Below are 13,874 nucleotides of genomic sequence, written 5' to 3'. Positions count from 1 at the left end.
ACATTCATTCCACAAACAAACTTTGACTTCCTATTATGTGTAGGATCATCAGATAGATATATGGGACATACACATGTTAAAAATGTATTTATTGTTTATCTAAAATCCAGATTTAACCAAACATCCTGTGTTTTTACTTGCCGAATCTGGCAACCTTAACTATGTGTCATGTTCTGTGGTTAGCTCCTGGTTTAAAACACCATCACTGAGTTCCCTAGTAGCCTAGTGGGTTAAGGATTCAGCATTGTCACTGTCGTGGTTAGGGTTCCATCCCTGGCCTGGAAACTTCTGCATGCCACAGGCGCACGGCCAAAAAATAAAACAAAACACCACCACCTATTTCAAGGAACTCACCTCCCTCAAAGACTAGGTGATTCTACAGTGCACACTGGGTAGAAACCTACCACCTTTAAAATCTCTGGTTCAACTCCACATTCTACAGACCAAGAAACTGAAGCCCTAAGAGGTCAAGTGATTTGCCCAAAGGCACGCAGCTGCTCAGAGGCAGAAGTGGAACTAGACCCCACATTTCAAGACTCTTTCCAGTGTACCTCTTTCCAGGTGCCTCTTCACTCCTGCTCCTGAAGGTTCTTTGTCTTAGGATGAAATGAGAGAAACACTTATAATATAGATGGTCTAATTTCCTTTGGTGTGGAAGAAAATCACATTTTAGTCCCTTTTTTATACAGAAGAGTATTTTGAATAAGAAGAGAAATACAGAATTGTGGAGCAAGAAAAAATCATGTGCAAATCTATAGAAATACTTTCTTGAGAAAAAAATTTTCCAAATACCCTTTCACATAGGTAACACATACATATAATGCATATATGTTATGTGTACATATATGTCATATATACATTTACAGGTCATATATATGGCTAATTACAATAGATGATATAGGTAATATATAACTCAAAGCTACATCAAGACTTGCTAAAATTTGCAAGGAAGGCTTTCCTTGATTTCCCAGATATCCTTAGCTTATATTTTTGATTGAGACTGCCAAGTTCTCAGGCTCTATAAGCAATGTGACTTGCTTGAAATTTATAAACACTGTTCATGGTGACACTCCAGTGGAAAAGTCAATATTCCTCCTGAAAATGGGCAACATAGAATTTAAAGCTCTCTGGATAGGCTGCTATATATCACATTTCCTATTCCTGGGTCATCAGGGCAGAAGGCTCAGAGTTTTGTCTAGAAACTTTTCTTTGTCTAATTCAAATCACTCATTTTGCACCGTTAATCCTAATCATGTGATTTTGTCACTGGAGAAGATGGAGACCAAACTAAGTCAATTCTCTGTAGAAGATCTCAACCTAACAAAGGTTGCTTATCAATTTTCTTTTCTCATGTGTCCTATAAACCAAATCCAGTTATCCTAAATGGGAGGAATAAGGCAGAGTTCACATTAATAAAAAGTAATCTCAAACCATATATCTCAAGCATAGGATTTTATTTTTTTAAACAATCAAATTCCAGAAGAAATAGGATAAATTCAGAGGCTCCTTGGAATTTCTTATGATGGAATGTGACTCAAAATATCAATACTTTAGATATAAGACATCCTCAACTAGCATATCTAATTGTCATGTACAGAGTCTCTTCAAGGTCTATTGAATTGATTATCCAAGTTGGACATTCTTTCTCATGGAATGTCTAATTTTGGAGACACACATGATCGGATCACAAATAACGACTCACAATCTCAAGCTACCCTCACCTCAGTTTTCCTTTGTGAAAACCAAAAGAAGCTCCTATGTGGGGAAAAAAAAAGATTGAGCACTGCAGCTTCAATCTTTCCAGTTATTCAGCTTTTAAAGAGGTTCTCTCCCTTGCTTGCCTTTAAGCTACCTACATTTTGGCTATTTCCAAAATTTAAATCAAGAGCCCACATTTATCTGAATGCACTGGTTCTGTTAACGCTTGTTTTTGTTACATGAATCACATTATCTTATAGTCTCACCTTGTGTAGATGAGAACATTACCCATGATAAGAATTCCTATATTGAAATGTTAAAAGAATACCCTTGAGACTTCTACCTGCAGAATCGTGGGTTCTGTCTCACCTGCCTGGGCATGTCCTATTGAATTGAGGTCAGAGCTGTGCAAATAACATTCCAAACATTTTTCTCCCACTGAATTAAAGGGGGGCAGTTCCAGCTTCTGTCTCTCCTATTGGTTAGGAACCTAGAGAGCTCTCCAGTCCTAGAATGAAGCTATTGTTATTCACATGACTTCTGTGAGGGCACGAATCCTCTCTCCCACCCCCCTGAATTGCTGTCCCGTAGTCAGCATGACTCAACACTTAACTAAGACTGTTCTACCTGAATTTGGGTTGATGTCAGGAGTGTGGCATGCCTTAACTGTTGACCATTTACTGACTGTGAAGACAGAATTCCTCAGGACTGTGAAATAAAGTTTGAAGCCAAAATTTTGACCCAGGGAAATGATTTAAATATATTTTCCTAGTATCCTTATCATCTATGAACTCTTCTATCAGAACTCGGCTCTAGATAATGGATTGCGATGCCCTGTGGCTTTGGGGTAGCTCTTTTTTTTCTTTCCTAAGACTCCCTGGCCATTAGAAATTGGTCTCTCCCTTATCAGGCATGTCCATGTTTATGACTTATGAAATCATTGCTGATGAAAGGTCTACCATTTCACAGTTGTAAAGAGATCCCTGTGATCAATCATCTCAAATATAGGATACTGAGGACTTTCAAAGTAGGACCGAGGACAAGCCACAGGCTGTACTTACAGCTGATGTGATATGTGTGTACTGGGGACAGTATTTCTAACCCTGATCCCAAATGGTACCCACAGACCCCTGTATTTCATTTGGAGTAGTGTGAATTTCCAAGTTGGGAGTGTTTTTCTTTCTCAAGTGATTTAAGAGAAGTAGAAGTGTTTCATTCTTTAGAATAGTATGAGAGTGTGGGCAGGCATCCCCTTCTTTTTGAAAGTTCACATTATTCCACTTTGCTTTGATGAAAGACTTGTATTAGTATCTATTTTCTCTTATAGAACTACGAAGAGAATATGGGCTTTTATGCTAAAATGCAAAAAAAAACAAAAACAAAAACAAAAACAGTGTCCGGCATTTGTTTTGCATTGAGACTTGGTAGAAGCAGCAGACACTGGGAGCAGGGGGAGTGGCCCAGCCAAGCTCCTTTCCCAGAACCACGCTCAGCAATAAGCCATCGTGGCTTTGAAGTGTATGTGTGCACATAAGGTTTATCATCATATACCTTGTGCCTCCTTTAGCAAGATATGTCCTAGGGTAATTGCCTCTTTGCTTAACACCACTGTGGCTTGCAGAAGTTTCCATAGGGATGCTCTACTTTTGAACATTGGGGAAACCTGCAAAGGTATATGGGAAGAAGTAAAGATGTGTGGAGGGGGTACATGAGATTATAGGAGAGCAATAGAATAAACCAGAAAGCCAGTGTTAGTTTAGGGTAAGTAAATGCTATGATCAGTGTCCCCAACAAAGAAGTCCTAGCTTTAAGTTCAGTTACTTCCTGTCATAATAGTTAATATGAATTAACATGAGATTTAATCATTATAGTATTTGTTATTATTACCATCTGAATTCCATCCATCTAAGTGTTCTCTTGCCAAATGCAAGCCCAAAGAGATGACAAAATAAGCAGCCCTCTCTGAGTTAAACCTAAAATTATTTCCGCATTGTCATCCTACCCAGCTTCCTTTCAAAGCCAAGTTTAATCCTGTCATTGATATACTTATCTAAACTCTCTTGGAATTCATTTATCTCACAAAGAGTTTAGGCAATTCAGTTGAGAACAAAAAATATGTTTAGTTTTTTGGATAGAATTTCTCACTGACTTTTTGTTGTTCTGGGAGTGTATCTGTTCCACTTGCTATAGTGTAATTATTTTCCTTATGGAGGTGATTACTTTGAAATGAAGCTAAACAACATTGTCTCTAGATAGCTTTGTATTAGTGCTACCTTTAGCTGACATTCAAACAAAGGAGACAAACAGCTTTCTCAAAGATAGTGCTAATATCACTAATTTCCATGTGCTAATATCTTTCTTTAATTAGTATTTAACTGGTAAATAAATGCCTGGTTAAAACAATTCTGATAGGCTCATAATGCCATCTAGTGGACAACCTTCAAAATATCATCCCACGGGCCATTTTCTTTCTACCTATCAAAACAGAGACTTTATTCTTGAAGAAGTAGCAGGAACTACTAATCAGGAATTCTTGGTTAGTATCCCCGAACCCTCAAACAAAGCCATGACAGCATTTACAACAATGATGTAGTTTTAGGGAAAATTAACTTGTCCCATGTGTCTTGGGCTCCTCATCTCTTCAATGGATGGAGCCAATGCCACCGAAAAAAGGGAGAAATGCATAAAATGAAAAATACATGCACTAGTTCATCGTCATTAATGGTACACTAAGTGGCTCATGCTTACCATCTGGGGGATATAAGAATAAACACTCAGTTCTCTTGAATACCTTAAGTCATAAATGACATTACACAACTTTTTTATTATATAAGAATTTTATGATTTCATCTAATCTTAACAGCTACTTTGTGAATAGGGTGGAATTTACTTATATTGCACTTGAGGGAACTAAAGCTAATGAAAATTAAGTGACTTGATCAGAGTTAGGTACCTACAGGAAGCTCAAACTCAGTCACAGGTTTTCAAAATCTCCATGACTCTTTCAATATTGAAAGGCTGATAATTCATGACAAAGGAGACCTTTCCTCAGAAATGCAGGCTACAAAATATATGCTTATCTATTAAGGTGATTTACTACTTTATAAGATATAAAAGGAAAAATATATGGTTACCTCATGTATTAAAAAGCATTTGATAAAAGGCAACTCCCATTCTTGATAATAATAGATTCCTCAATAGATAGCAAAAGGATGCTGCCATAGATGCCATCTTGATAAAGATTATATGAAAGAATCATATCACAATCCTCACATGTAATGGTGAAACCTTACAATTCCTTCCAACTACATTGAGTAATAAAGGTAACATTTCTTCTGTTATCACTATTAATTCATCAATGTACTTGAAGCCTAAATCAATGCAATATGACAAGATAAAGATATAATAGACTGTCTGCTTATGAAGAAAATCCAAAAGAATTAACCAAAAAAAATTAGTGCTTACAAATTAGTTATAAAACAGTGCCTAAGGCAAAATTGTATATATATCTCAATAACTTTCCTATACAATTACAAAATGTAATTTAAAAGCTCCTGTATACAATAGGAAAATAAAAATATTAAAATGTACAAAAAGCAAATAAAACAAACCAAAACTACTGAGGAATAATCTAAATGAGAAATATTCAAGTCTTATACAAACTTTATCAAAGCCTTTTTAGCATATGTTGAAATATTATATGTTGTTAGGTTTTCTTTTCCAATATTTTGAATTTTCTAAAGCAAATGTAGGGATGTTATCTGACTATATATGATTTTGAGATGAAATGCCATACATATTTAACACAGTAAGAGACTGAGAAAAATATTTACAAAAATTTAGTTTAAATAAAATTTCCTCAGAGAAGCCCTCCTTTCTATTCCTGTCTTTGTTAAATTTCTTCATTACTCCTTCTCAATTATTATTTCCATTACTCAGAAACTGTATCTCGCTTTGGAATAATACATTAATAAGTGTGATTATTCCATTGCTTTTTTCAGTTAATTTCTCCTTTTCTATGATACTATAAGTTTCATGAGCACATAAACTCTGGACTTCTCCTGTGGCACAGCAGGTTAAGGATCCAGTATTGTCACTGAGACCACTCAAGTCATTGCTGTGGCACAGGTTCGGTCTTTGGCCCAGAAACTTCCACATGCCACAGGTGCAGAAGAAAAAAAAAAAAAATGGCCCAAAGAATATAAACTCTGTTTTGTTCTTTTTTTTCACCATGCACACATTTTGGAAAGTATTAGCCTCAGTATGTATTTGTTGAGTGAATGAATGAAAATAAATCTACATGAAACAATTATAATTAAGAAGAAAAAAAAACCCATAATCATAAAAAAAGGAATATTAGCATGTAATTCCTATATAATAAGCCCATGAAAAACTTTTATCTCACTCTAGGAGAGATAACACTTTTAGATCTCTTGGTTTCTTCCCTGGGTACTTCATGATCTCAGAAAGCATAGTGACAGGTAAATGCCAGTGCAGAAAGGAACTGAACTATCATGTAAAGAAAGTAACAGATAAGAAGAAAAATGGAATGGAATGCCCATCTTTGCCACGCCCATGTGGTGAATCTGGAGTAGATCAAATAGAGGAGGAAAATAAGCTTCAGAGAAGTAAGCTGTGGCTTCTTCAGCAGTTCAAATCCCAGAATGTTAGTTCAGTTGAAGAGTAAAACATTGCTCCACACTAAATTTGGAAACCTATGTGTGGTGGTGATAGGAGTGGGTCAACTGTGATGAGGAAATTTCTCATAAGGTAATCTCATGGCTATATTGCTTGGTTACAACAGAATTTAAGTAGTTACAGAGAGAGTATTAAAGTTACAAGACTTGAATTACCCTCCAATCCTGTGAAACCAAGAAGCCAGTGGATACGCTGACTCACTGATGAGGAAGGTTGGGAATCTCGATGGGCAGGATGGAGCTGCGGTCAAAAGGAGCATCATAACCATTCTGGTTTGCAAGGGTGGACAATCCAGACTTGGGATCTCTTAAGGATTTCAGACGATCTCAGGAGTATTGACGAATGCCAGCCTGAGTGGAGGTGGGGCTGAATTGCCTGGAGGAAGAACAGGCCATGATGAAATCAGGAAGACAGACTCTATGCATGCATGGGTTGCAGACTTCATCCTCAAACACAGTCCAGGGCTCAGAACAGGCAGTCCTAAGCAGAGACCAGTGAGGACTTACAAGATGCTGCTTGGGTCCTGAGACCTTCCCTCCACCACCATGAGATCAGGTAAGCCTATCTCTACAGCATTAATTTTGTAAATGCTACTCTGTGTCTCAGAATGGTGGTCCCATATAGTTCTCATGATGTAGTACTCTGTAGAGCCTACACACAACACAAGAAAGAATGTCAAGGAATTAAGAAAGGAGATTCCATTGTCGCGCAGTGAGTTAAGGATTTGACTGCAGCCGCTAAGGTCACTACTGAGAGAGACACAGGTTTAATCCCCAAGTACTGCAGTGGGTTAAAGGATCCGGTGTTGCAGTAGCTGCTGTGTAGGTCGAAGCTATACCTTGGATTCAATGTCTGGCCCAAGAAGTTCCACATGCCATAGATTTGGCCAAAAAAAATATTGTGTGTGTGTGTGTGTGTATATATATATATATAATATATATATATATTCTGTCATAAGAAAAATTAAGACCAATTAGGTTCAGTTATAGATACATAAAGTTGTACAGTTTATGGAGTGAGAGTCACACCCAGTGCTTATGCATGTAAATGAACCTGAAAATGAATATATAAAGGTCCAGAAAGACAAATGACCAGAATATAACAGAGGCAGGGCTGTCTCAATATAATTGTGTAGGTACCATTCCCATAGACATCCTTGTTTTTATTTCATATTATTTTATTAATGAGAAATAGTGTAATATAGAGGTTAAGAGTTCTAGCTCTGGTGACATTCTGGGCAAGTTATTTAAACTTTATGTACCCTGATTTCCTCAAGCAAAATGCAGATAAAAACATTAGCTACCTCATAGAGTTGTTGTGAGAATTAAATAAGTACCTGTAAAGTTTTTTTAAATGCCTGACATATAGTAAGTGCTCAACAATGTGAATTTTTATTATTTTGCATTTTGATGAATACATATTTGAATGTTACTTATATAAATTTTAATACAAAATGATTTTGTGATAAAACTGAAAACAAAAGTAACAACCAAAGTAAAATACTGAAGACATCAATTCAAAGTAATACTGAGATAGTATCACATACATAGCCAGCCCTGATAGTAAGAAGACGAGAGTATGACAATGATGATAGAAGAGAGGTTAGGGAAAATTTTAGGAAGATCGGAATTTGGATTGAGTCTTGAAGTTTTTTTTGTTTGGTTGGTTTTTTTTTTTTTTTTTTTTTTTTGCTTTTTAGGGTTGCACCTACAGAATATGGAAGTTCCCAGGCTAGGGGTCCAATTGGAGCTGCAGCCACCGGCCTATGCCATAGCCACAGCAATGCCAGACCTAAGCCGCATCTGTGACCTATACCACAGCTCACGGCAACACCAGATCCTCAAACCACTGAGAGAGGCCAGGGTTGGAACCCGCATCCTCATGGATACTTGTCAGATTCGTAATCTGCTGAGCCGCCACAGGAACTCCTGGATTGAGTCTTAAAAATTAAAAATGAAATTCTGTAAACTCTGCCTGCCCAAGACCCTTGTGTCAGTGTCTGTGGCTCCGGGTGGCTTTCTTCTGTGTCTGTGTTCTCTCTATCTCTTTCCTCTCTCCCTCCCTGTCTTGCTCTCTCTCTCAAGACAGGGGACATGCCCTATTGACTGAAGTCACCATTTCATTTAACGTTCTCCCTGAACCACACCGTGATAATGGGTAAGGCCTTAGTGAGTTAGTTAAAACCTAATGAACTCACACGGGCTTCTGACCTTTTGAAATGAGGTTTTAGCTTGATAAATATTTTTACCCCCATTCTCATTCCTTTGGATTCTCTGGCTTTCACTATGCAGGTTTAGAAAATATCCAGGTTCCCAGGACCTTGCCTTCTTTTGCTATCAGAGGTGATAACTTCAAGGTTAGTTCTGTGGTAATTATTCCAAAGCTGAAAGGCTGAACAATAACCTCTAGTGAGGAATGATGCAACAAGCCTCACACAGATGGCAGGGCTCACAAATTAAAATTATATCCAGGAAGGGAATGTTTGAATATAATTCTCTGTTCCTCGGGAAGAACAACGAGAACTCACATAAACTCACTCACACGGTTATGTTTGGAAAACATAAACCAAGCCAAGTGGATACTATGCAACTGCTTTAGTACTAATATTGTATATAATATTATTATTTTAGTACACTAATAATACTTGTTTAATGTAAAAAATTGTTTAGAAAATACAACTGAGAAAAAGAAATAAAAACAATAATATGACCACTTTATATAATTTTGTAATACATATTCTTCCAGACATTTTCTTATGTATAAGTTTGAAAAAAAGGAAATTATATACAATTTATACACATACAATTTTATATTCTCTTCTTTAAGCATAGACCGGCAGCTGCAGCTCTGATTTGACCCCTAGCCTGGGAACATCCATATGCCCCAATGTGGCCCTAAAAAGGCAAAATAAAATAAAATAAAATAAAATAAAAAATAAAATAAAATAAAAATAAGGACTTATTCAGAAAAGAAAAAGCTAAGAAAACTCTTTGCCAAAGACTTGCACTGCAAGCCATGTTTAAGGAAGCTTTCTTGTTTGAAGTAGTATGACAGCAGATAGAAATCTGGATCTACACAAAGAGGTAAAGCTACTCAGATATGGTAAAAATGAAGATAAATATAAAAGACACGTTTTCTTATTTTTAACCATTTTAAAAGATAATTGTCTAAAGCAAAAGTAGTAACAATGTATTATGTATTGCGGAGTTTATAACATATATAGAAGCAAAGTGTGTAACAAAAATAGCACATAAACTCCAGGGAGGAAAGCATACTGTTATAAGTTGTTACACTGTATGTGAAGTTGCATAATATTTGAAAGCAGCCTCTGATAACTTAAAGATATATGTTGGAGATCCTAGAACAGCCACTAAAAAAACCCAAAAAAACAAAAGCAAAAAACATGAAGTATAATATGAGGTACCACTATTATAAATGGGATTGTTTTCCCAAGTTCCTTTTAGATAGTTGGTTGTTAGTTGTACAGAAATATGACTGAGTGCTCGCTTCAGCAGCACATATACTAAAATTGGCATGATACAGAGAAGATTAGCATGGCCCCATGCAAGGATGACACGCAAATTCATGAAGCGTTCCATATTGAAAGAAAGAAAGAAGGAAAGAAGAAAGAAAGAAAGAAAGAAAGAAAGAAAGAAAGAAAGAAAGAAAGAAAGAAAGAAAGAAAGAAAGAAAGAAAGAAAGAAAAATACGAATGATACTTGTGCATTCTTTTTGGGTCCTGGCACTCTACCGAATTCATTTAGTACTTCTAATAGTGTGTTTTTCTTAAGGAGTCTTAGGTTTACTATATATCTATAATCATGCTGTCAACAAGAGGAACAATTTTAGTTCTTCCTTTCCTATTTGGATGCCTTTTCTTTTTTATCCTTTTTCTTCCTTTCCTGTCGTTTTTTTTTCCCCCAATTGCTCTGGCTAGACTTCTAGCACTATGTTAAATAGAACTGGTTAAGAGTGGACATCCTTGGAGTTCCCGTTGTGGCGCAGTGGTCAACAAATCCAACTAGGAACCATGAGGTTGCGGGTTCGATCCCTGGCCTTGCTCAGTGGATTAAGGACCTGTGGTGTAGGTTGCAGACGCGGCTTGGATCTGGCATTGCTGTGGCTGCGGCGTAGGCCGGTAGCTACAGTTCCGATTCGACCCTAGCCTGGAAACCTCCATAGGCCACGGGAAGCCCTAGAAAAGGCAAAAAGACAAAAAAAAAAAAAAAAAAAAAGAATGGACATCCTTGCCTTCATGATCTTAGAGAAAAAACTTTGTGGAGTTCCCTGGTGGCTCAGCCAGTTAAGGATCTGGCGTTGTCACTGCTGTGGCTCAGGTTCTATCCCAGCCCTGGAAACTTCTGTATGCTGTGGGTGTGGCCAAAAAAGGAAAAAATAAAAAACAACAACCAAAAAACAGCTTTCTTTCTTCTACTATAGAGTGTAATGTTAGCTGCAGACTTTTCATGGTCTTATGTTGAATAATTTCTTTCTTGTTTGTTGAACAATTTTATCATGAAAGGGTGTTGAATTTTGCCAAATATATTTCCTGCATCTATTGATGCAATCATGTAATTTGCATCCTTTATTCTGTTAAGTGGCATATAATATTAATTGACTTTCATAGGTTGAAATATTCTTGCATCTCAGGGATAAATCCCACTTGGTCATGGTGCATGATCTTTTTAATGTGCTGTTAAATTCAGTTTTCTAGTATTTTGTTAAGGACTTTTGCATTTATATTCATCAAGGATATTGCTCTGTAGTTTTGTTGTTGTTGTTGTTGCTTTTCTTATGCTGTCTTTGTCTGGCTTATGCCTTGTAAAATGAGTTTAGATGTGCTCCCTCTTCTTCAATTTTTTTGGATGAATTTGAGAAGGATTGGTGTTAGGTCTTCTTCAAATATTTGATAGAATTCACCAATGAAACCATCTGGTCCCGGGCTTTTAATTGTTGGGAGGTTTTTGACTACTGGTTCAGTCTCCATACTAGTTTTAGGTAAGTTCAGTCTTTCTATTTCTTCATGATTTTATCTTGATAGGTTGTATGTTTCTAAGAATTCACCAATTTTTTTCTAAGTTATCCAGTTCATTGGGATACAGTGTTCACAGTTGTCTCTTATTCTTTTCATTTTTGTATCACCAATTGCAATGTCTCTTTTTTCATTACTTATTTTGTTTATTTGAATCTTTTTTTCTTAGTCTAACAAAGGGTCTGTCAATTTTGTTTACTTTTTTAAAAAGCAAATTCATTTCATTTTCCTATTGTTTTTCTACTTTCTATTTCATTTATTTCTGCTCTAATTATTGCTGTCTTTTTCTCTTTACTAGCTTTGGTAATACAGCTGTTAGAAGCATTCCATGGAAATTTTTGAAAAGGATGGCAGTAGTAAAACACGCATTGTTCTACTGCAAATGTTCCCTCTTGTATTTAGGCAATATGTCATTGTAGATGCCTGGTGTAACAGTGGATCTCTCTTACTATTTGCCTTTCTTTGTAGTTCTTATCGTGCTTTTGTTCTATATTATTTTCTGTAGTTGAAGGCTTTGGTGATTTCTGGAGGATTTCACCTGGAGTCATTTTGTAGAAATAAAAGTATCCTGTAGAAGATCTGCTCTTCCTTTGCCTGTTTTAATATTTCCTACTATCTTTCCTATGCTAGGACAAGAACACATCAATTCAGTGAGGTCAACGGCCAAATCAGTAGACCCTGGTGACTGGGAGGCAGGACTTTGGATCTTCAGAGAGAAAGAGTTTTGCCATCATCTCATCACTGAACCTGGGGAGGAGGCCCAGCCTGGGTGGGTGAGTGCACAACTGTAACTAGGGTCAAGAAATTTCACATATTTGGGCCTCTGTTTCCTCATGTGTAAAAAGTGGAAAGGACATGGATTGCATCATTGGTTTTCAAACTCTGGTAGTATCTCTGTGACCTCTACTGGAAATGAGGGAAGATAAGGCTTCTATGCTCTTTACTCCAAATTCAACCATAGTAGTGTGGTTCTACTTTTAACTGGGGTATGCACCGAGGTCATAGAGAGATTTGTATTAAAGGAATTGCATATATATAAACATACATATATATATATATATACATATACTGACTATTACATTTCTTAAATTCTATGATAGTTATTTTTTCTCTACATTCATTGTTGAAATTATGGAGCTTGCTTGTGTTTGCTTTTAGAAGGACTTTAAATCCTCCTAATAAGAACTTTGATGATGACAGTGGTATAATATAATACTTGATGTGAAAGACAAGGAAAAACAATGTTGGCATGTCAGTAGTAGGGAAAAAAAGGAATTGTTAACCTTATGTACATATCGTTATTAAAACTTGTGACAGAAGTGATACAGAATTTTGAATAAATGACTCACGGAAAGTTATCATCAGAGTATCTGCCTTCATTTAAAATAAAATGTCCCAAAGACAACCTATGCAATGGGAGAAAATACTTTCAAACAATGCAATTGACAAGGGCTTAATCTGTAAAATATACAAACAACTTATACAACTCAACAGCAAAAAAAAAAAACAATCCAATGGAAAAATGGGCAAAAAGACCTGAATAGACATTTCTCCAAGGAAGATATACAGATGGCCAACAGACACATGAAAAAATGCTCAACATCATTGATTATTAGAGAAATACAAGTCAAAACTACTATGAGGTACCACCTCACACCAGTCAGAATGGCCATCATTAAGAAGTCCACAAATAACAAATGCTGGAGAGGGTGTAGAGAAAAGGGTACCCTCCTACATTGGTGGGAATGTAAGTTGGTACAACCACTATAGAAACAGTATGGAGGTACCACAGAAAATTAAGTATAGAACTACCACATGACCCATCAATCCCACTCTTGGGCATATATCCAGATAAAACTATAATTCAAAAAGATACATGCACCCCTATGTTCATTGCAACACTATTCACAATAGCCAAGACATGGAAACAACCCAAATGTCCATTGACATGAATGGATTAAGAAGATGTGGTATATGCACACAATGGAATACTGCTCAGCCATAAAAAAGAACAAAATAATGTCATTTGCAACAACATGGATGGAACTAGAGACTCTCATGCTGAGTGAAGTAAGTCAGAAAGAGAAAGACAAATACTATATGATATCACTTATATCTTGAATCTAATATACGGCACAAATGAAACTTTCCACAGAAAAGAAACTCATGGATTTGGAGAACAGACTTATGGTTGCCAAGGGAGGGGGGGGAAGTGGGATGGACTAGGGATCTGGGATTAATAGATACAAACTATTGCCTTTGGAATGGATAAGCAATGAGATCCTGCTATATAGCACTGGGAACTATATCTAGTCACTTATGATAGACCATGACGGAGGATATCCTAAGAAAAAGAATGAATATATATATATATTTTACTGGGTCACTTTGGTGTACAGTAGAAAATTGATAGAACACTGTAAATCAACTATAATAGAAAAAATCA

Source organism: Sus scrofa, chromosome 15 (assembly GCF_000003025.6).
Source record: "Sus scrofa isolate TJ Tabasco breed Duroc chromosome 15, Sscrofa11.1, whole genome shotgun sequence".
Lineage (NCBI taxonomy): Eukaryota > Metazoa > Chordata > Mammalia > Artiodactyla > Suidae > Sus > Sus scrofa.
The sequence above is the reverse complement of the archived record's forward strand: the minus strand, read 5'-3'. Positions refer to the sequence as shown.